The 21,246-nt window shown below is 43.1% G+C and overlaps 1 protein-coding gene and 1 long non-coding RNA gene across 5 annotated transcripts in view; one reads left to right on the top strand and one right to left on the bottom strand.

The window, feature by feature from the left end:
* The window catches only part of MYO6 (myosin VI), a 179,684-nt gene extending 166,662 nt beyond the window's left edge, over positions 1-13,022 (bottom strand). For 3 of the 4 annotated variants that reach the window (XM_073336482.1, XM_073336483.1, XM_073336484.1), the window contains exon 1: positions 12,921-13,021. The gene's annotated coding sequence lies outside the window, so the exon portion shown is untranslated. Of the gene's footprint in view, positions 1-12,920 lie in introns of all 4 variants that reach the window. The other variant, XM_073336485.1, reaches the window with a different exon arrangement.
* On the top strand, positions 12,597-20,311 carry LOC140908717 (uncharacterized). The gene is made up of 3 exons (XR_012157970.1): positions 12,597-12,749; positions 18,513-18,738; positions 19,194-20,311. It is a non-coding gene; the product is annotated as an uncharacterized lncRNA (long non-coding RNA).
* Positions 20,312-21,246: the final 935 nt, after the last annotated feature.

The raw sequence follows: 21,246 nt of genomic DNA, 5'->3' as shown, positions 1-21,246 counted from the left end.
GGTTAAAAAAAACCACTTCTTCAGATGCATGGAGTGAAAATTACAGAAACAGGCATAAATATGTATTGGCACATGAAGAGAAGGGAGTTACCATACAAGTGGAGAACCAATGTTGAAGGCCAATTAGGTCAGGGTGGATGTGGTCCACTCCCAATAATTGAGGACGTGTCAATAACAAAACAGGGAAAATTGCTTTTGTAGTGAGTCAGCCACTCCCAGTCCCTACTCAAGGGGGGAGGGATAGCTCAGTGGTTTGAGCATCGGCCTGCTAAACCCAGGGTTGCGAGTTCAATCCTTGAGGGGGCCATTTAGGGATCTGGGGCAAAAATTGGGGATTGTGCCTGCTTTGAGCAGGGGTTGGACTAGATGACCTCCTGAGGTCCCTTCCAACCCTGATATTTTATGATTCTGTAAGCCCAGATTGATGGTGTTAATTTTGCAAATGAACTGTAGCTCAACAGTTTCTCTTTGAAGTCTGTTTTTGAAGGGTTTTTGTTGAAGAATAGCAACTTTTAAATCTGTTACTGAGTGTCCAGGGAGATTGAAGTGTTCTCCTACTGGCTTTTGTATGTTACCATTCCTGATCCGCAGACGTGCACAAGCTGAATTTAGCCGTATGAAGTGGAAATCCATTAACTTCACGAAAAAACTTGCACAGATTCAGACAGACATCTTCCTCTCCAACTTCAAACAGATGGACATCATACCAAATGGACTGAAGGTAAAAAATCCATTGCAATCGACATACTAAACTGACTATCGTGAGAGATTGTGCCACACACACACACTTACAGAAACTGAGGAACCACCTGATCAGCATCCTGTACAGCAAACAAAAGAAGATCAAAAATGAGCTCTCAATACTGGAGACTCTCATACAAAACCAACCTTCCACACAAACTTCCAGGTGGCTGGACTTTACAAAAACAAGACAAGCCATTTACAAATCACACTTTACTTCTCTACAGAGGAAAAAGGACACTAAACTCTTACATGCCACAGGGGGCTACAACAGTGGAACCCTTAACTCACCCAACAATATTGTTAATCTATCCAACCACACACTTAGCCCGGCAGAAGAGTCTGTCCTATCTTGGGGACTCTCTTTCTGCCCCACCACTCCCACGCACATGATACAGTTATGCGGTGATCTGAAAGCCTACTTTCGCCATCTCCGACTCAAGGAATATTTTCAACACACCACTGAACAGAGCACTAACCACCTACAGGAACCCTCCTACCAACGCTACAAGTAGAAGAATTCTGCGTGGACTCCTCCTGATGGTCAAAATGACGGACTGGACTTCTACATAGAGTGCTTCCGCAGACGTGCACTGGCTGAAATTGTGATCAAACAGCTTTCAGAGTAGCAGCCATGTTAGTCTGTATTTGCAAAAAGAAAAGGAGTACTTGTGGCACCTTAGAGACTAACCAATTTATTTGAGCATAAGCTTTCGTGAGCTCAAGAAAGCTTATGCTCAAATAAATATGTTAGTCTCTAAGGTGCCACAAGTACTCCTTTTTTTTTTTGAACAAACAGCATCACTTACTCCATAACCTCAGTTGTACAGAACACAATGCCACCCACAGTCTCAGAAACAACTCTGACGTTATAATCAAAAGGGTTAACAAAGGAGGTGCTATAGTCATCATGAACAGGTTGGATTATGAACAGGAGGCTGCCAGACAACTCTCCAACACCACATTCTACAGGCCACTATCCTCCGATCTCACTGAGGAATACCAACAGAAACTATACCATCTGCTCAAGAAACTCCCTGCTACAGCACGGGAACAAATTAACACTGACACACCCCTAGAGCCCCGATCAGGGGTATTCTATTTGCTACCCAGGATCCATAAACCTGGAAATCCTGGACACTCCATCATCTCACTCTTACATGGCAGGACTATCCGGCTATTTGGACTCTCTCCTCAACCCTATGCTACCAGCACTCCTAGCTATCTTCGAGACACCACTGACTTCCTGAGGCACTCTTACATCATCATAGCACTCTTACAGCAGGATTATCTGGCTATTTGGACTCTCTCCTCAACCCTATGCTACCAGCACTCCTAGCTATCTTCGAGACACCACTGACTTCCTGAGGAAACTACTATGCACGAAGAACAGGAGTACTAGTGGCACCTTAGAGACTAACAAATTTATTAGAGCATAAGCTTTTGTGAGCTACAGCCCACTTCATCGGATGCATAGAATGGAACATATAGTAAGATATATACATATACATACAGATAACCTGGAAGAAATGGGCCATCTTGATTATCACTACAAAAGTTTTTTTCTCCTGCTGATAATAGCTCATCTTAACTAATTAGCCTCTCACAGTTTGTATGGTAACTTCCAACTTATCTGCACGTGTATGTATATATCTTATATATGTTCCATGGGGCTGCGGTGCATAGCCCTGGCTGCAGTGCGGCCTCCAGCAGAAGCTGCGGGGCTGGGGCACAGCAGGGAGTGCACAGCCCCAGCTCTGGAGCTGGCTGCAGCCTGGGAAGCCAATGGAAGCCACGCGGCTGGGTTGCATGGCCCTGGCTGCAGCGCCCGGCGGAAGCTGTAGGGATGGGGCACAGCAGGGAATGCAGCCACGGGGTGCATAGTCCCTGCTCCGGAGCCCACCGCAGCTGCAGTCCCTCCACCCGCCACAAACCACAGGTCAGGGACTGCCGGGTCCTGATTGCACCCATCCAGCCCAAGTTGCAGCAGGGAAGGGGCACACAGTCTAGCCTCCATCCCCTACTCTGAAACATCTTAAGTAAAAATGGTCTTCTTACTCAACAGCTCCATTCTTTGGAGGTCCAATAAAGTCACGGAATGCATGAATGCCATGACCTCTGTGACTAAATCGTCACCTTATTCATAATATTTACTTACTACGGTGAAAAAGTTTGTACTACATCAGGGGTTCTCAACCTTTTTCTTTCTGAGCCCCCTTCCCCCTCCGCAACATGTTATAAAAACTCAAAGGCCCAGCTGTGCTACAACAACTTTTTTCTGCATATAAAAGCCAGAGCTGGGATTAGGGAGTCGCAAGCAAGGCTACTGCCTAGGGCCCCACACCACAAGGGGCCCCATGAAGCTAAGTTCCTCAGGCTTCAACTTCAGCCCCAGGTGGCAGGGTTCAGGACCCTGGGCTTCAGTCCCATATGGCAGGGCCTCGGCTTTCTGCCTTGAGCCCCAGTGAATCTAACACTGGCCCTGCTTGGCGGACCTCCTGAAACCTTTTCGCGGCCCACCAAGTGGGGGCTCCGGACCCCTAGTTGAGAACCACTGTACTACATTTTGGTCCTGGTAACACTGCAGATCCCAATACATCTGTGAAAAAGAAGTCAGATTCTGTTCTGTTTCAGGAATCAACTGTTATCCAAGTCCAAATTTCTGAGCTAAATTCTGCTTTCAGAAGTACCGATGCAAAATGTACCAAATACAAACTCTTTCCATTCTGTGCACCTGGACAACAAGGAACGGCCATTTTTCTACTTATTTTCAGGATCAGGGCTTGAGCGGATACATATAAGTCACCCTCTTCCTCTGCCCTGTCTCATCAGTTATTATGAGAAGGTCCATTTGTGACATCCTGACACCCCAATATTCACCATTGTCATGTAATTAGGATGTGTTTTGTACAAAGTATGCCTTGTGAGGTACCAGTCTAAAAGTCTTGATCTGCTAGACATTAACTTTTCATTGGATTGTATGTGTTGTCATATGTGAAGTTATGAAGTTTGGCTGTGTATGTGTTACTGAAACATGTGTGGTTGAAAGCACCCACAAGCAGTGTTTCAGGTACGACAGTAAAAAGGCCAAACCATGTTAATGGCTTATGGAGGAATGCACATAAGCACACGGATTACCCCAGGAACTGTGTACAATAGAAACCTCTCAGAGAGAGAACAACACAATGGGAACTGCTTGACACAGGTCACAGCAAAAGAGCTTTCCAGAAAGGGGGACAATGATATCATGGGGGGATCTCACTCTTCCTGCAAGAACACACCTGGAAACACCTGAGGGGCAAGGACGGAACTGTGGGAAGTGATGGTCCCAGGCTAGAAGGATCTTTAGCTTGTGTATGAAAACCTGGGAAAGCCAAGGAAACTTGTGCCTTAAGAGTCTGCCAGCCTGTTTATCACTCAGGGTGAGAATCTGCTAATTTACATCCTACCTATCTAGTGTGTTAAACTCCATTTGGGTTTTGTTTATTTAATAAGGTAATCTGCTTTGAGCTGTTGGCTATCCCTTGTAATCACTTAAAATCTACTGCTTGTACTTAATAAACTTGTTTTTGTTTTAAACCCAGTTTGTGTAATTCATGGCGGCAGCGGCAAAAAGCTGTGCATCTCTCTCTCCACATCCAGGGAGAGAGCAAATTTCTATTAGCTTATGCTGTACAGTTCTCGTTGCAGTGCAAGACAATACAATTTGGGTTTACTCTCCGGGGGAGAATGCACTTGAGTGCTGGGCAATTCCTTAGCTGAAAGTCTTCCCATGCAGTACTGATTTCAGTGTCTGTGTCTTTCTGCAGCTGGGTGCGTCCCTACCTGAGTGTGCGCTAGAGAAGGCTTGAGGGCCTGGCTTAGCAGGACAGGGTGAGAGGGCCCAGGATAATGGAACAGGCTGGCTCAGTGGTACCCCAGTACATCAGGTGGCACCCGGAAGGGGGGGGCAAGCTGTCACACTGTTATTGAAATGTACAAGAATATTAGTCTCAGAAAAATAACTTGATCCCAGCACAGAATAGCTGAGGACAGCAGAGGGATGATACGATGTACGATGTACATAGCTGGCAGGTCTAATTTTAGAAAATGTAAATGGGGGGGGGGAGGAGAAATGAGACTGACAGACTTCAGTTAATCCAAAAATCAAAAAGAAAAAGCAATAGAAAACAGAAGATGTAACAACATCATCATCCTGTGGGACATGTAGACAACACTTTTAGCACTGCAGCAGAAACATATGATACGCTAGGGGATCACTCAAGTCTCTGAACACCTTCCAGTAACTAAACCCTCCTGCATGGGTACAGAGCAGCATTAGGCTTAAAGTGATCAGCAAATATCATTAGGGGAAAAATGGTAACTTTCAATCATAGAATCATAGAATATGAGGGTTGGAAGGGACCCCAGAAGGTCATCTAGTCCAACCCCCTGCTCGAAGCAGGACCAATTCCCAGTTAAATCATCCCAGCCAGGGCTTTGTCAAGCCTGACCTTAAAAACCTCTAAGGAAGGAGATTCAACCACCTCCCTAGGTAACGCATTCCAGTGTTTCACCACCCTCTTAGTGAAAAAGTTTTTCCTAATATCCAATCTAAACCTCCCCCACTGCAACTTGAGACCATTACTCCTCGTTCTGTCATCTGCTACCATTGAGAACAGTCTAGAGCCATCCTCTTTGGAACCCCCTTTCAGGTAGTTGAAAGCAGCTATCAAATCCCCCCTCATTCTTCTCTTCTGCAGGCTAAACAATCCCAGCTCCCTCAGCCTCTCCTCATAACTCATGTGTTCCAGACCCCGAATCATTTTTGTTGCCCTTCGCTGGACTCTCTCCAATTTATCCACATCCTTCTTGAAGTGTGGGGCCCAAAACTGGACACAGTACTCCAGATGAGGCCTCACCAATGTCGAATAGAGGGGAACGATCACGTCCCTCCATCTGCTCGCTATGCCCCTACTTATACATCCCAAAATGCCATTGGCCTTCTTGGCAACAAGGGCACACTGTTGACTCATATCCAGCTTCTCGTCCACTGTCACCCCTAGGTCCTTTTCCACAGAACTGCTGCCTAGCCATTCGGTCCCTAGTCTGTAGCTGTGCATTGGGTTCTTCCGTCCTAAGTGCAGGACCCTGCACTTATCCTTATTGAACCTCATCAGATTTCTTTTGGCCCAATCCTCCAATTTGTCTAGGTCCTTCTGTATCCTATCCCTCCCCTCCAGCGTATCTACCACTCCTCCCAGTTTAGTATCATCCGCAAATTTGCTGAGAGTGCAATCCACACCATCCTCCAGATCATTTATGAAGATATTGAACAAAACCGGCCCCAGGACCGACCCTTGGGGCACTCCAGTTGATACCGGCTGCCAACTAGACATGGAGCCATTGATCACCACCCGTTGAGCCCGACAATCTAGCCAGCTTTCTACCCACCTTATAGTGCATTCATCCAGCCCATACTTCCTTAACTTGCTGACAAGAATACTGTGGGAGACCGTGTCAAAAGCTTTGCTAAAGTCAAGAAACAATACATCCACTGCTTTCCCTTCATCCACAGAACCAGTAATCTCATCATAAAAGGCGATTAGATTAGTCAGGCATGACCTTCCCTTGGTGAATCCATGCTGGCTGTTCCTGATCACTTTCCTCTCATGCAAGTGCTTCAGGATTGATTCTTTGAGGACCTGCTCCATGATTTTTCCAGGGACTGAGGTGAGACTGACTGGCCTGTAGTTCCCAGGATCCTCCTTCTTCCCTTTTTTAAAGATTGGCACTACATTAGCCTTTTTCCAGTCATCCGGGACTTCCCCCGTTCGCCACGAGTTTTCAAAGATAATGGCCAATGGCTCTGCAATCACAGCCGCCAATTCCTTCAGCACTCTCGGATGCAACTCGTCCGGCCCCATGGACTTGTGCACATCCAGCTTTTCTAAATCGTCCCTAACCACCTCTATCTCCACAGAGGGCTGGCCATCTCTTTCCCATTTCCCTTCCCTTTTTTAAAGATTGGCACTACATTAGCCTTTTTCCAGTCATCCGGTCAATGACTCCATAAAGCTAAGCATAAATGCATCTTATTAAATTCCTTATCCACATAGAGACATCTAAATAAAGCGTGTTACAATCACTAAAATATCTGTTTTAATATTTTTAATTCTTGTACCCTGTCATCTGAATGCTGGGTATGTTTTGAAATTTCCATGTAATTTAAGAATAAAGTGGCTGAACTTGCTGCTCACAAATATGCAATCTCTCATTAAAAATGGCTACTATACTGACTCAACTGCACTCACACTAGCCAGGATCCTGGGGGTTGGGAACAGATGTGGGTCCATACAAATACTTCCTCAATAGCTCAATGCAAGCCTGAGAGCAAAGTAAAGTCAGAGCAGCTAACAGATAAGCAAGACTGAGCTCTGAGTTATCAGTGGAGAGCAGGTTTTGCTCAGAGATAATGTGAATATAAACAATACTTGTAACGCTTGTAAGACTGTGTTCACCCATGCTTTCTAAGTACTTGATTTAACCCTGTGAGCACCAGAATTCTTGTGGGTAGACCAAGCTCCAGGCCATCTATAAAAGTAGGTAGCTTAGTTTCACTTCAAAAAGCTGCTGCCACTTAATCAAATAACCACCTCCCTACCTGATATAAACAAGATTTGTGTACCTGCCAGATTTATTGCTTTGGTGCTACTGGGTGTCTACTTCAACATACTAATTTCACTTGGTTAAAATTTTCTGGATTTCAACAAATTAACTAGATCTAGGCAACTTTAAAAAAAAAAGAGAGACACCTACTATAGTAAACTAAATGATAATCCACGATCAGATAAAACTATGCCTTTAACAAAACTGAACTGTCCATTTAACTTCATCTTTGCAAAATAGGTTCAGCAGGATCATTTGTGAAATGTTGTTATAGAAAATGACAGACAGCACAGAGGTTTTCTTTCCATTCAATATTAAATAAAAACTATACAGGTAAGCCCAGGTTCTATTTAGAAAATTACTGTTTAAGGGTTCAATCCCACTCCAACTGAAGTCAATGGGAATTTTTCTATTAATTTCAATAATTTTTGATTAGGCCCTGAAATATAGACACTTACTATTCACTCGTCTTTCCTGCTCCTAACAGGAAAAGTTCGCTCCACTGAGAAACCTGTCACTTTGTCTAGATCAATTGTTTCTATCAATATGCTGAGGGTTTTGTTACACTAGATGAATATGTATGTTGACTAAAGTGCATAAAAATTACATTTATATGTATAATCATTAATAGTTAAATATTATACATAATTCTACTGCAAATGAAAGAGCCCAAGAATTTACAGCTTCATCTTGATATTAAAAATTTATTAATTTACAAAAAGAAAAGGAGTACTTGTGGCACCTTAGAGACTAACCAATTTATTAGAGCATAAGCTTTCGTGAGCTACAGCTCACTTCCTCAGATGCATCTGCGGAAGTGAGCTGTAGCTCACGAAAGCTTATGCTCTAATAAATTGGTTAGTCTCTAAGGTGCCACAAGTACTCCTTTTCTTTTTGCGAATACAGACTAACACGGCTGTTACTCTGAAACCTGTTATTAATTTACAACACCCTGACAACTGGAGAAGACTGCTTAGTCCATCAGGCCAGCTCCTTTTAGCTTTCCACATAACGCAGGCACATTTGACTTCTTCAACAGACCTTTAATTCAATAGCAATTCTATTCCATATGTTCATTATATCCCTATAGTATTCTTTACTGTATAGTGTCAGTAGAGAGACAAGGTGGGTGAGGTAATATCTTTAAAGGACCAACTTCTGTTGGTGAAAGAGACAAGCTCTCGAGCTACACAGAGCTTTTCTTCAGGTTGGTCCAATAGAAGATATTATCTCAACCACTTTGTTTCTTTAGTATCCTGGGACCAACATGGCTACATCAACACTCCAAACTATAATGAAGTGTCTGTAAGTACTTCTTCATAAACACATGTATTCAGGACTCAGCTATCAGTATTTACTACAAGCTGGGACAAACAAATGTAGCATTTAAAACAACAGGAATGCAAGCAAAAAGCTGCCACATTTCAACATTCTATACAAATTTACTGAAGTTACACATCAGTTTTTTAAAGTATAGATATGTATTATTTCAAATTGGCCATTAGAAGTTGGGGTTTTTTTAATCTTGGTCTTTAAAATTTAGCATACTACAGATTGAAAATGCCTTTGAAAATGTATCAAAACAGAAATTGCTATAGCTCTTCAAATGGTAGGCAATAACTCATACAATACACACTAGTGAAAACATGATGAGCAAGCATCTCAATCTTAACTCTGACCTTCCCGGTCTTCGCTTGTTTAAAATCACTTACAGTGCCGACGCCACATTACAGAGCATGGGGATGCAGCAGTCCGCCCAAGTGCTACACAATACAGGAGAGGGGCCTATGGAACTAGTACTGGGTTTACAATAGCACCACTGGGGCCGGGCCCATGCTCAGAAGGGGCCCTGGCCTGCTCTGCTTGCACTGTGCCCTGAGACCCCGCCAGCTCTCCCCCACCCACCACTTGCTCTGCTCAGCCTGCAAGGTTGTTCGGGGCACTGCATTTGTCCCTCTGGCCATAGGGAGTTGGGAGGGGTGGGGGGTGTTGCAGAGGTGCTGACTTTCTGATTTCTTTGTGGGTGCTCTGCCCCAAGCCTCGCCCCCACTCCACACTCTCCCCCCAAACCCCCATCATGCTTCTTCCTGCCCCATTCTTCACCCTCCCCCGAGGCTCCTGCCCTCGCTCCACCTCTTCCTCCCCTCTCTCCCAGCACCTCCTGCCAGCTGCTGAACAGCTGATCAGCAGGGCCACCACTGGGTGCACAGCACACACTATTTTTTTTTCTGTGGGTGCTCCACCCCCGAAGCACCCATGGAGTCACACCTATGGGGTTTTGGGGGGGGGGGTGCTGTGTACCATGGCACGGATCCTCCCTCCAAGGGGAAGGGGCACGCTGGCAGCACAAGGCCAGGCAGGCCATTGTGCGTCTGACAACTGCTGATTTGTAAATAGTGTCCTCACACTGGGCTGGGTGGAGCAGGGCTGCCCCTGCCATGCCATGCCCCATTGCCCCTGGCTGGCCCCTTGCTCTGGGGACTGACCTCCTCAAGCCATGCTCCATTGCTTCCATGGGGGCCCACAAATATGTTTGGCGCCAGGCCCACAAAAGGTTAATCCAGCCCTGAAACACAGCACATTGTAGTTGAATATGTGTTCAAAGAGTTTGCCTCAACTATTATTGCTCTTAATATCCAAATTTTTATTAAGGTGTAAAATCACATCACTACAAAACAATGAAAATGACGGCAGTCTGACATTATAGAAATTATATTTATTTTAAAGGAGTAAAGTGGCTTTTACTGGACAGGCTGGAGATGTTACTATAAGGGATATGATGATGTATCGGACATGCAAGACCGCACAGGTCTAAAAGAGCCTTCTGATCCAATCCTATGGCTTTAATCCATGACAATCACATAGATTCCACAGCTTCACACTTGAACTTTGACCCAAGTTTACCAGCCCACATAGCATTGTCTTCATTCTTGCATTTTGCTGGAGTCTTCCTCCTGACTTTGCAATTTTATAACAAATTTCATAATGAAGCAGCAACTGTACTTCTACTAAGGTCTGGTCTACACTTAAAAGTTACATCAACCTAGCTATGCCACTCAGGGTTGTGAAAAAAGTTGTGCCCTGAGTGCCACAGTTCCATCAAACTAACCCCTAGTGTAAACACAGATAGGTCAATGGAAGAATTCTTCCACCAGCCTTGCTACCACCTCTCAGAAAGGCAGATTTACTACATCCCCGGAAAAACCCCTTCCGTCAACATAGGAACTGTCTGTACTACAGAGGCACAGCTGCAGCACTGTAGCTGAAGGATACAGCCACATTAACACTTATTTACCATGTTAAAACAAACATTTTAGATCCTGAAAGATTTTACATTTCACTATCTGATATTTTAATTTTGTGTTTATTATCTCAACCTGGACAATGAAATTAAATCAATTAGTTTTACTTTTGTTTACAGTCATGTTCTCTTTCTGGATCTTACACATAGGCACAGTTCTGCAGGGTCTGAATATCAAACAGTATAGGAACAAAATTGCTTTTAAAAAATCCAGTGGAAGCTTTAAAGAAAATCATAGAAACATTCCTATTGTTCTTAGGTTTTACCAACCTTATTTTCTTCTGAAAAACTAAATTATAGATAGAATTTAACCTGAGAGTTTCTCTTTACACTCTGTTAGTTTTTGCAATAAAGGAAAACTTGACTCAGTTCTCAACCTTTGTACTCTGATAACAAGTGCATAGGCTGTTTTATGGCCGAATAAATTCAACTGAATTGTGAGAAATTAGCTCATTCCACAGAAAGTTCTTTACCCTGCATGAGTAAGCCAAGACACTTATTTTAAATAATGACACACACTTACTCCCACCTTTGACAAAAACAGTGTGGGTTGATACAGTCTATCAACAGCAATTACCTAAGTAATAAGTAACAAACATCCTTTCATCTAGTCTATTAATTTAGCCATTTCAAGTTTTTACAGGTATCTGGTAGTGTTAGGATTTACTAGTGAGGAATCCATTGGTCAAGCATCTGTAAGCATCTACAATACATAGGATACATTGTGCATTGTATTCCACATAATGGTTGATTAACTGTGCAGTGAAAGAACATTTTTATTAAACTTTGTTTTGCTTGAAAATTAATGTGGAGATACAGAGCTTAGAAGTCAGCGTTTTGATAGTGTAAATCGTTTTTGAGAAAGTGACAAGCATAAAGTAATCAAACCTGCAAAAGGGCAAAGAGCTTCAACAGAAAGCATGCTTTTTGCAATCCCGATTATATGTCCTTAGAGCAGTCGATACAAAACCTGGCTTTGTCCACACGAGGAGTCTTTACTTTGTATAGTTGTACTTGCACAGAAATGTTTAGGCTTTTGACATGGAGACTACAATAGTCCAACTGAAACCCAGCGTAATTTTAGCATTTACCTTCGCAGCAGTTGTCTGTTACAGAATAAAATTATACAAAACACCACAAGAAGGAATTTCTGAGTGAGATGATTAAAATGACATTTTCACAGAGTACAAAAAAGCACTTTATCTGTACGTATGCACAATAAGAAAGTTCTCACTCTAAGAAAAAAAAATCACCCTGCTAGGAAAAGTCTACCTTCTTCCAGATGAATCCCTGAGCTCTCCCTTTCAATTGCTTAAATCTTCAAATACAGAATTTAGAGGCCCCAGCATGAGACCTTGACTCTAACTACTGTGCAGGAGCTCAGGATGTGTCTGTGAATACTTGGGACTCATGTTCTTGTTTGGCCCTTCTATTTCTCCTTCCCAAGTAATTGGCAGACTGTATGTTTATGTAAAGAAAGGTGTGTGAGGTGAGAGCTACTGTACACAACGAAAATGCAAGAGAGAATTAGCTACTTTCCTCCTAACGTCTAACCTCTTTAACCTGCCGATTTCTAAACCTCTCCAGAAAAGCCTCTATTTGGGGTAGAACAGGGAATTTCGAGAGTCGCATCTAAATCAGTCCGACGACTAAGTATCTTTTCTACAGCTGGTGGGGTAAGAGACCTTGCACCCTACGAATAATGCTCTGGACACGGACACAGGCACAATCGGATTTGGAAACTTGTCCCAACAACCAGCTCAGCCGGAAAGTTCCCAGAACCTCCGACTCCCTTCCCAGCCCGACACGCTGCGCGCCCCTGGGTCCGGCGAACGCTTCCCCTGCCGGGCCGCTCTCCCTCGCCCGCCCGCGTTCCTCCCCCGCCCCGACAGGTGCGCGCCCCCACCGCCCGCCCAAGCGCCCGGCGCCCCCAGCCCTCCCCGGCAGCGGGACTCCCGCTGCCGCCTCCCCGCAGTGGCCGGGGGCCGGCGCGCGGCGGCCCGGCAGAGAAAGACCCCGGGAGCCGGAGCCCAGCGCCCCAGGGCGGGGGAGAGGAGAGGTGGGTACCCGGGACCCCAGCGGGCCGGGGGCGGCCCCAGGGGCTGCCAGGGAGGGCAGAAGAGCCCGGAAGGGGGGTGGCGAGCCGAGGGCCCGGGCCCTGCCGCGGAGCTCTCCGGCCCGGGGAGCCTGGCTCCGGCCGGCCGCTGCTGCGCCGCGCGGCCCCGGTTACCTGCCGCCGCCGCGCTCCGTCCCCAGCTGATGCCGCCGCGGCCCCTGCGCTGCTGCGGCCCCGCCCCGGAGCCGAGTCCAGGGAGGCGCCGCAGACGTCAGCGCTACGGAGGGGGAGGCGCGTCCCGGCCCGGCCCGGCGCGCCCGTCACGGCCGCCCCCCTCCGCCGGGGTTCGGCCCGGGAGCTGCCGGGCTGCGGCTCATCACGGCCCCGGTCCCCTCTCGCGCCGGCCGGCCGGCCCCTGCCCGGGGTCCTCCCCCGCCGCAGGGAACCCGGCTTGGTGCCCCCGGCCCTTGGGGCGCCGCCGCCCCACTAAAACGGGCCTGAGACTGGGGCTGAGTCCGGGCGCTCCAGGCACCGGCCTGGTGACCTGCAACCCCTGGGCGCCCTGCTCGAGCCTGTCCGGCGGGAAATGACCCTCCCTGTGTCACCCTTTAGCCCTGGCTCCCAGTCCTGGCTCGGGCAGCGCCCTGCGTTGTGACCTGCAGTATCGGGCTGGGGAGGGGAGGGGGTCACCTCCACTCAGCTAAGTGCTAACGTCCTGCTGGTGTAGCGATCGCTGGTTACCTGCAACAGGAGTACAAACGGCAGGGAAAAGCCAGTTGCAAACAGCCCGTCTACATTGCACTGGGAGGTGCGGTTACATCAGGTGTAGACAGACACAAGACCGCTGGAATCGAGCTGGCTCTGCCGTGCAGTCAGGGCACTATGGGCATTGGCCTGGGCTGGCCACACCATTCAGTACCCAGGATCCTGGGTAGGCTTGCACAGCTCAGGCTGAAGCCCATTCTGCTTGGGCTTCACTGCTATCCCTAATCAGGCTAGCTAGATTAGAGCCAGTTTGGGCACATCTACACAAGCTACAATCACAGCTTGGATTCATCGTAGACATACCGTGAGATTTTACCACATTAGCTAAGAAGTGGTAACTTCTTTTCCTAGTGGAAATAAGATCTCTGCCTCTGTTTTCTCCCATATGCAGTGTTGTTGTAGTGCAGTTGGTCCCAGGAGATTAGAGAGATAAAAGATATTACCTCACCCACCTTGTCTCTCTGTTTTCTCTTACCTATTTAGGCCCTGATCCTTCAAAAGTCTTAAAATGCTTAATTTTACACACTATGGGTAATGACAGGTTTCAGAGTAGCAGCCGCGTTAGTCTGTATTCGCAAAAAGAAAAGGAGTCCTTGTGGCACCTTAGAGACTAACCAATTTATTTGAGCATGAGCTTTCGTGAGCTACAGCTCACTTCATCGGATGCATTCAGTGGGTAATGCCATTTAATTCAGTATCCACAGTACAAAAGATTACAAACATGCCCTTTGCAGGATTTAGGGCTTGTCTACACTTGAAAGTTAATTTAGATTAAGGTAGTGTGGGAATTGTATTTGCAACAGTTATTGCTGAATAACTCCATGTGTGGACATACTTATTCTGGAATAAGAGAGCTTTATTACTGTTTAGCCTTCATAAATTCTTCACAGCAGGAACTGTCTCTTAGGTCTGGTCTACACACAGTTTTTGTACTGGTATAACTATGTCAATTTACGGATGTGTTTTGTTTTGTTTTTTAATCAATGCCATTATATTAGTACGCCACCACCACCACCCCAGTGTGGATGCAATTATACCAGTATAAATATGTTTATGCAAGTATGGCTTATTCCCATGCCAGAATGGAAATAAGCCATACTTGTATAAGCACATTTTTACCAATATAACTGCATCCACACTAGGGACATTGTGCCACGCTGACTATACCAATATAGGCTATAGTTAAAGCAGTTCAACTTTGTTCTGTAGACAAGGCCTTATTGAGTATTTGTAAATACCTAACACAATGGGGCTCTGATCTCAGTTGGAATCTCTAGATACTATTGTAATACAAACAATAATTTAAATTATTAAAATTGAACAATTAAAATACATATTTTCCTTTGACTATTTATTCCTTTGTTTACTATTTGCTTTTTGCCCAGCTTGGTCATTGAAATTTACCAGACACTTCACTTTGCAGTCAATTTCAACTCTATTTCACTTTGAAGTTCTGATACACTAATACAGGGTTGCAACATTTAGACTGAAAATATTTCAGTTTCAGTATTTCTCAATCTTTTTAAAGATTTTATGGAATCTTTTAAAAGTAATAATTATTTTTAAAAAAGAAAATTAATTTGGGGACTCAACTACTTGGCTGTGTTCCTTTAATGTGAAATATTTGTTTTACTAGTTTGCATACATAAGAGGGGATGGAAGTGCTACTTCTTCCTTAATATCTCCAAGAGCTAGCCTTTTCTTTCCCTTCCCCAGCCAAATCTCTTATTTAGGCCCTCAATATATTCTGCATTGACTCCTAAAACATCCTGTTTTCTGAAACACACACTGCCCCATTTCACACAAGATGTAACCACTAAAAAATCATTTTCCTCACCTGCCCATGTGATCACATCACTCCTCTCCTTGAATGTCTCCACCGGCTCCCCATATGTTATTGCATCAGATTTAAACTTCTTTTCTCCACCTTGAAAGACCTACATCATTCTGCCCCTCCTTAATTGAGTTTTGCGTTGCTTCCTTGCCCTTCATTCCAGTCTTCTCAACTTTCTCCACGCATTCATCAGCTTCTCCCACAGTCACCTCCATGTCCTCTTCTACACAGTGTTCTGTGAATAATGTGACCAGCCTGAGCTTATGCTCCAAACCTGTACATTGTCCTCCCTAAGTCCCTCAGAAACCCACTTCTGTTATACTGCTAGAGTGAATCTAATTAATTTGTATTTAAAAATCTGCTATTCTCTTTCTACTAACCTCTATATCTTTCTGTCCTTAGACTTGGCAGATTAGGACCATTCTGTCCTGAATGTCTGAAAAACTTCCAGAACATTCTGGGTATTATCACACACGAATAAATAATTGCAAAGTAATAGTCTTCAAACTGGTTTCAGAGTAACAGCCGTGTTAGTCTGTATTCGCAAAAAGAAAAGCAGTACTTGTGGCACCTTAGAGACTAACCAATTTATTTGAGCATAAGCTTTCGTGAGCTACAGCTCACTGAAGTGAGTGTCTTCAAGTCTTCAAACTGTATTTTATCCTTAAGAGCTGATGTTTAGCCATGCCTATTGCTAATCTCTATCCTAGGAGAATTTAAAGGAACCCCCTTTCCTCCCCCAGGATTTTTCCAAAATAAGTAATCTATTGTTATTTATTTGTGTGGGACCAACACTGTACTAGACTCTTTATGGACAATACAAAATGAACATGTGTTGTGTATGATTAAAAGTGGGTGCTTAATCATGCAACTTGGGAGGAGTGCAGCTGGAGTTAACTCCTGTGTCCTGACTAACACTCCCTGTGTCAATAAAACAAGTTCTGAACAAGTTGGTTTTGTTCTCTCGATCACTACATGTGCATGTAAAATGCCAGTTTCAGTCAGCAGCTGCATAGCTGACATGCCCATTCTGCAATAATTGCAGTTTGAATTGCGTCTGTTTGACTCAAGTGGTAGGGAGCATGGATCATGCTCCCTGTCAGTAGCTGGCCCAGGCTGGAGAAGCCAACCAACCGACCAAATTCACGTGCCACCTGAGGCACATTGTGCATACGCTAAGAAGACCCAAGTGGCAGGAAGTGCGGTTCTACACACCTCCACTTTATCCCCTGAAAGTATGTTAGCAATAAACGGCAGCCATGGCTGTTCCATTTCATGGTATGTCTAGAAGAGGAGAGACACCAGAAATGCTTGTGCTGTGACTTTGTAAGTGCCAGTTTATAATGTAGTTAGAGTGGCCCAACACAGCACCGATTAAGGGAAGGAATAGAAGACCGCTCTTCCAAATGGCAGTTTGTGCCTGGGGCTGTTTTGCCAATGAGAGTGGGACTGGACTGTTAGAATTTATCCCGTCGGTTGCAATATTCCTTTATAGGTATGGAGTAGAGTTGGAGAGAATGTGAAATAAGACAGCTATTAATACTGCAGAACACTTCTGTGTCAAATACAACTTTTTATGTTTGGACTATACATATTTTTAAAAACATGATTTTTCAGTATGGCAGTTCATTTGGATTTTTATGGACAACTTTATTTGGCATCATTTTAAAATAATTAAGGGTTTGGGTAAATTACAATATTTTTGTGTTTCTAGAGCACTGGAGTGGCACTTCTCGTTTAAAGCATTACCCTTTGGGACATTATTTGTACATTCTATAAGGGCCTAATGTTGTTTTCCATTTGCAAAACATACACAGATATGGGTAATTATTATCTAGGGGGGAAAACTGTGCATGTGTGAAAGGAAAACTGAGTTAAATATAAAATGTGCTGAATAGTTAAACTCTGTCATAGCAGAAACAAGATACATAATGCCAGGAAATCATTCAACAAAATGTATTTAATGTATACAAATCACTCAATTCCATTCTCCCTTAGAGAGGTTTTCTTTTCCCATAAAATTAAGGAAAGTGAAAAAATGATAGTAGCTGTACTTTGGAACTTTAGAATAAATGGTCCTGAAACAGGGAGGAAAAGTTTGTAGTTATCACCATTGCTACAAGAAAATATCTATAGAAATGTATGTGTGAGTTAAACATTCTCAGACTGCTGCTAAAAAAACCCACAAGTGTGAATACACTATATTATTCCAGTCAGTAAACTGAAGTTCATTTTCTGTTTTGGAACAAATGATTTTTTAGATAATATACTGGATTACGAATATTTGACCTTGGGGACTATGGCATCAAATTTATTTTATTTATTTATTGGCTATTTTATTTAAATTTTATATAAAAATTCTATATAAAACATTTCTTCTGTTTGTTGTGAATTATAAGTATCAATGATTTAGAAAGGAACACAATCTGGAAGATGAATACAAATAGTTCTCTTTAAGTGAGCCTTGTAAGGGACAATTCAGTTAATGGATATTGCCCTATTAAACAGATACATTCTGTGATAGGTTGAGTTAATGATTTGAAAAACTGCTGTTGTGTCTGAATGCAGGGTATAATGCTCGAGAGAGTATCTTCATGACCTTAAGTCATTCCATTTCCTGGTTAGAGGGAACATCTATCTAGTCTCAGGCTTTCTCACTCATGTAGTTCTAAAAATAATCCAGGAAATAGTAAAGTGCAGTTTGCTCTCTAACTCTGTCAGATTCCTTCTTTTAGAGGAATATCCCCACACAAGCTGAAATGTGGGTGCAAGGATTTTGACCCACATTCAAAGAAAAAAATCCAGAAAAGGACAACATCATTTTTTTAAACTCTTACCTTCTTTTCTGACCATGCCACGGAGACAATGGCAAGAAGCATTTCAAACATAAGTAACAGAAGAGATTAAATGAAGCTACAAAACTTGGGTCTAAATAGAGACTTCTCCAAACAATGGAAGGTAGTGAGGTGACCAGATTGGTGGGTTGGCAAGACCCATTTTCGCTTTTCAGCGATTTCAGGAAATGAATACTTACCAGAGATAGATATAGTTTAATGGCTAGCTGGGTGGAAGTAATATGTACATGTTAGCACCCAGAATGCTTGTATCACAACAACAGAGATTCTTCATTCAAATAAAAATGCTTAACACCTTATTCTGTTACATAGGAGGAGGCACCTGGAGAAATATCCATTCAAGGGTTATGTGCAAGTGGGACATGTAGGCACAATGCTCACTAAAAAGGCTCCACAAAGCTTACTGTTGACCAACATGGGACCACAGTGAGGAGTAAGAAATAAATCAGCACTGTCCTTGCTGCATGAATGATAAGTACTAGAAAACCCACCAGGTTTCTGTGACCATCATAAAGGGCAGAAAGACCATCAAAGGAAGGTAACTATAGATTTTATAAGACCATATTGGTATCAATCTGATCGCCTGCTCTGTGTTATAGAGCTGATGGATTGCTATTCCAAATGGCCAAAATGAATTCAATCCAGCTCTGACCAAATGAATCTACAGTTGATTTCCTCACTGCACTGTTCAAATGAGAGATGACTCAGAATTATTGTAACAGATGTAAACAATGATTATCCTCAGAGTTTTCAGACATTTTAAAATGCAGCATAGATCACTGTATAGTTTCATTGTATTTTGCAAGCACAAATATATTGGTAGAGCACATGAACAGATGGGTGAATGCAGGACTCAATACAGCCTCCCTAGCAGATCTTGGGAGGACACCCTATATTTGGATACCAGACTGTGTTACACACTGTGACAGGTGTGGCTGTATTTGAATTTTTCATAAGGTGAAAATCTCACATATGATTATCCTGTTGCTCCAGATCTTGACCATCCAAAGTAAATACTAATGATATCAGAAACAACATGAACGCAAAGCCTATCAGGTTTACACGTAGAAAATACAATGAATACCCCTGAAGAAGAGCGCTGTGTGGCTTGAAAGCTTGTCTCTCTCACCCACAGAATTTGGTCCAATAAAAGATATTACCTCACCCACCTTGTCTCTCTAATATCCTGGGACTGAGATGTCTACAGCTACACGGCATACAACAAATAACACTGACATTTTCAAGTTGGTGGCATGGTGAGAGGAAGTTCTTCTTCCCAAATTTTATAGAGAAAACAAAAATACAGAAACCAGGGTGCAGAACAATTACAACTCCTTGGTGTACGTTTTGACAGGCTAAAGGGGTATTTTTTTCAATCATGTTATTTCAGTTGAGTTATCTGAACATGTCTGAAAACCCACTTTAAGACACAGACTAACATGTCTGTAGTCATGTTAGCTGGCCATGTTGTACCCCAGGTACCTCCTTAGGCTAAAACATAGCCAGCTAATACAGTTTCAAATTTGGCGTGAAATCATGGCCCTGTTGAAGCCAAGTCTCAGCAACCTGTTTTACTTGTTATTTAGCAGGTAAAAGAATGATTTGCATGTACTTTATTTTGCAAAAGATTGTTTGTAAATGGATGCAGGTAAAACAGAGCAGGAAACATACAATTCTTCCCCAAGGAACACAGTCACAAATTTAATTGAAATTATTATCACAAATTATTTTTTTAACGAGCTTCATCAGCTTGGAAGTTCTCTTTAAGTGAATGGTGGCCGAAGCATGGAAGAGGCATACGCATGTTTAGCATATCTGGCATGTAAATACCTTGCAACGCTGGCTACAAAAGTGCCATGCAAGCGCCTATTCTCACTTTCAGGTGAAGTAAATAAGAAGCAGGCGGCAGTATCTGCCATCAATGTAAACAAACTTGTTTGTCTTAGCGATTGGCAGAATGAGAAGCAGGACTGAGTGGACTTGTAGGCTCTAAAGTTTTACGCTATTTTGTTTCTGAGTGCAGTTATGTAACCAAAAAAATCTGCATTTGTAAGTTACACTTTCACGATAAAGAGATTGCTCTTCAGTACGTGTATGAGGTGAATTGAAAAATACTGTTTCTTTTGTTTATCATTTTTACAGTGCATATATATTTGTAATCAAAAATAATAATATAAAGTGAGCACTGTGCACTTTGTATTCTGTGTTGTAATATTGAAATCAATATTGAAAATGTAGAAAAACATCCAAAAATATTTAATAAATTTCAGTTAGTATTCTGTTGTTGCATTGATTGCAATTAATCTTTTTGAGTTAATCGCATGAGTTAACTGTGATTAATTGACAGCCCTATTATATACGAGATGTGATACCTTTCAGATGATGGTCCTTCCAACTTCAACACTTTTATTCATTTTTAGTAGGCTATCTTACATTTTTAAGATGTAAAATCTTTACTGGCTGGTGAGATAGGAAGCTAATAAAATCTAAATACCTTCCCAAACAAGTCTAATATTTCATGCAAATACTTTGTTCTCTAATTTGTTGCACTGCTGCATTAAAGGTTTAATTCTTTTCAGTGGACTTTGGGTTAAACATTACATGTGGTCACACAGCCATTGCCAATCTTTGAATCCCTCTAACTGCGTCATTCTCTTCCCCACATCTTTTGTGTATTCCAAGTTGTTTGTTCAAGTTACTAGTTGGTCAGATTTTATATCTAAGGCACGAATTACTATGTGAACGTGGTCCAATTTCTTTTTAATGAGCGATTTCAGTAATGAACATAGTTTCCCCTTTCTAGTATTAAAATGTATATAAGCTAAAGAGGGATTGATTATTCTGAATTTGCACCTATAGTGATGGCATCCCTTGGCCGTTTGCAGTTCTGTATTTTGGTTGAAGGCAGTTCTGCTGGCCCAATTTCTTGGATTCATGGTGCCTAAAGAACATTTCTTTCTTTCTTTCTTTCTTTCTATCTACAGCTGTAAGTATTTAAAAAAACACAATTCTGAATTCTAGTTCCAAAGAAATTAACACAAAATAA

Source organism: Lepidochelys kempii, chromosome 3, assembly GCF_965140265.1.
Source record: "Lepidochelys kempii isolate rLepKem1 chromosome 3, rLepKem1.hap2, whole genome shotgun sequence".
Classification (NCBI taxonomy): domain Eukaryota; kingdom Metazoa; phylum Chordata; order Testudines; family Cheloniidae; genus Lepidochelys; species Lepidochelys kempii.
Note: the sequence above shows the minus strand (reverse complement) of the source record. Positions and strands in the feature narration are given on the sequence as shown.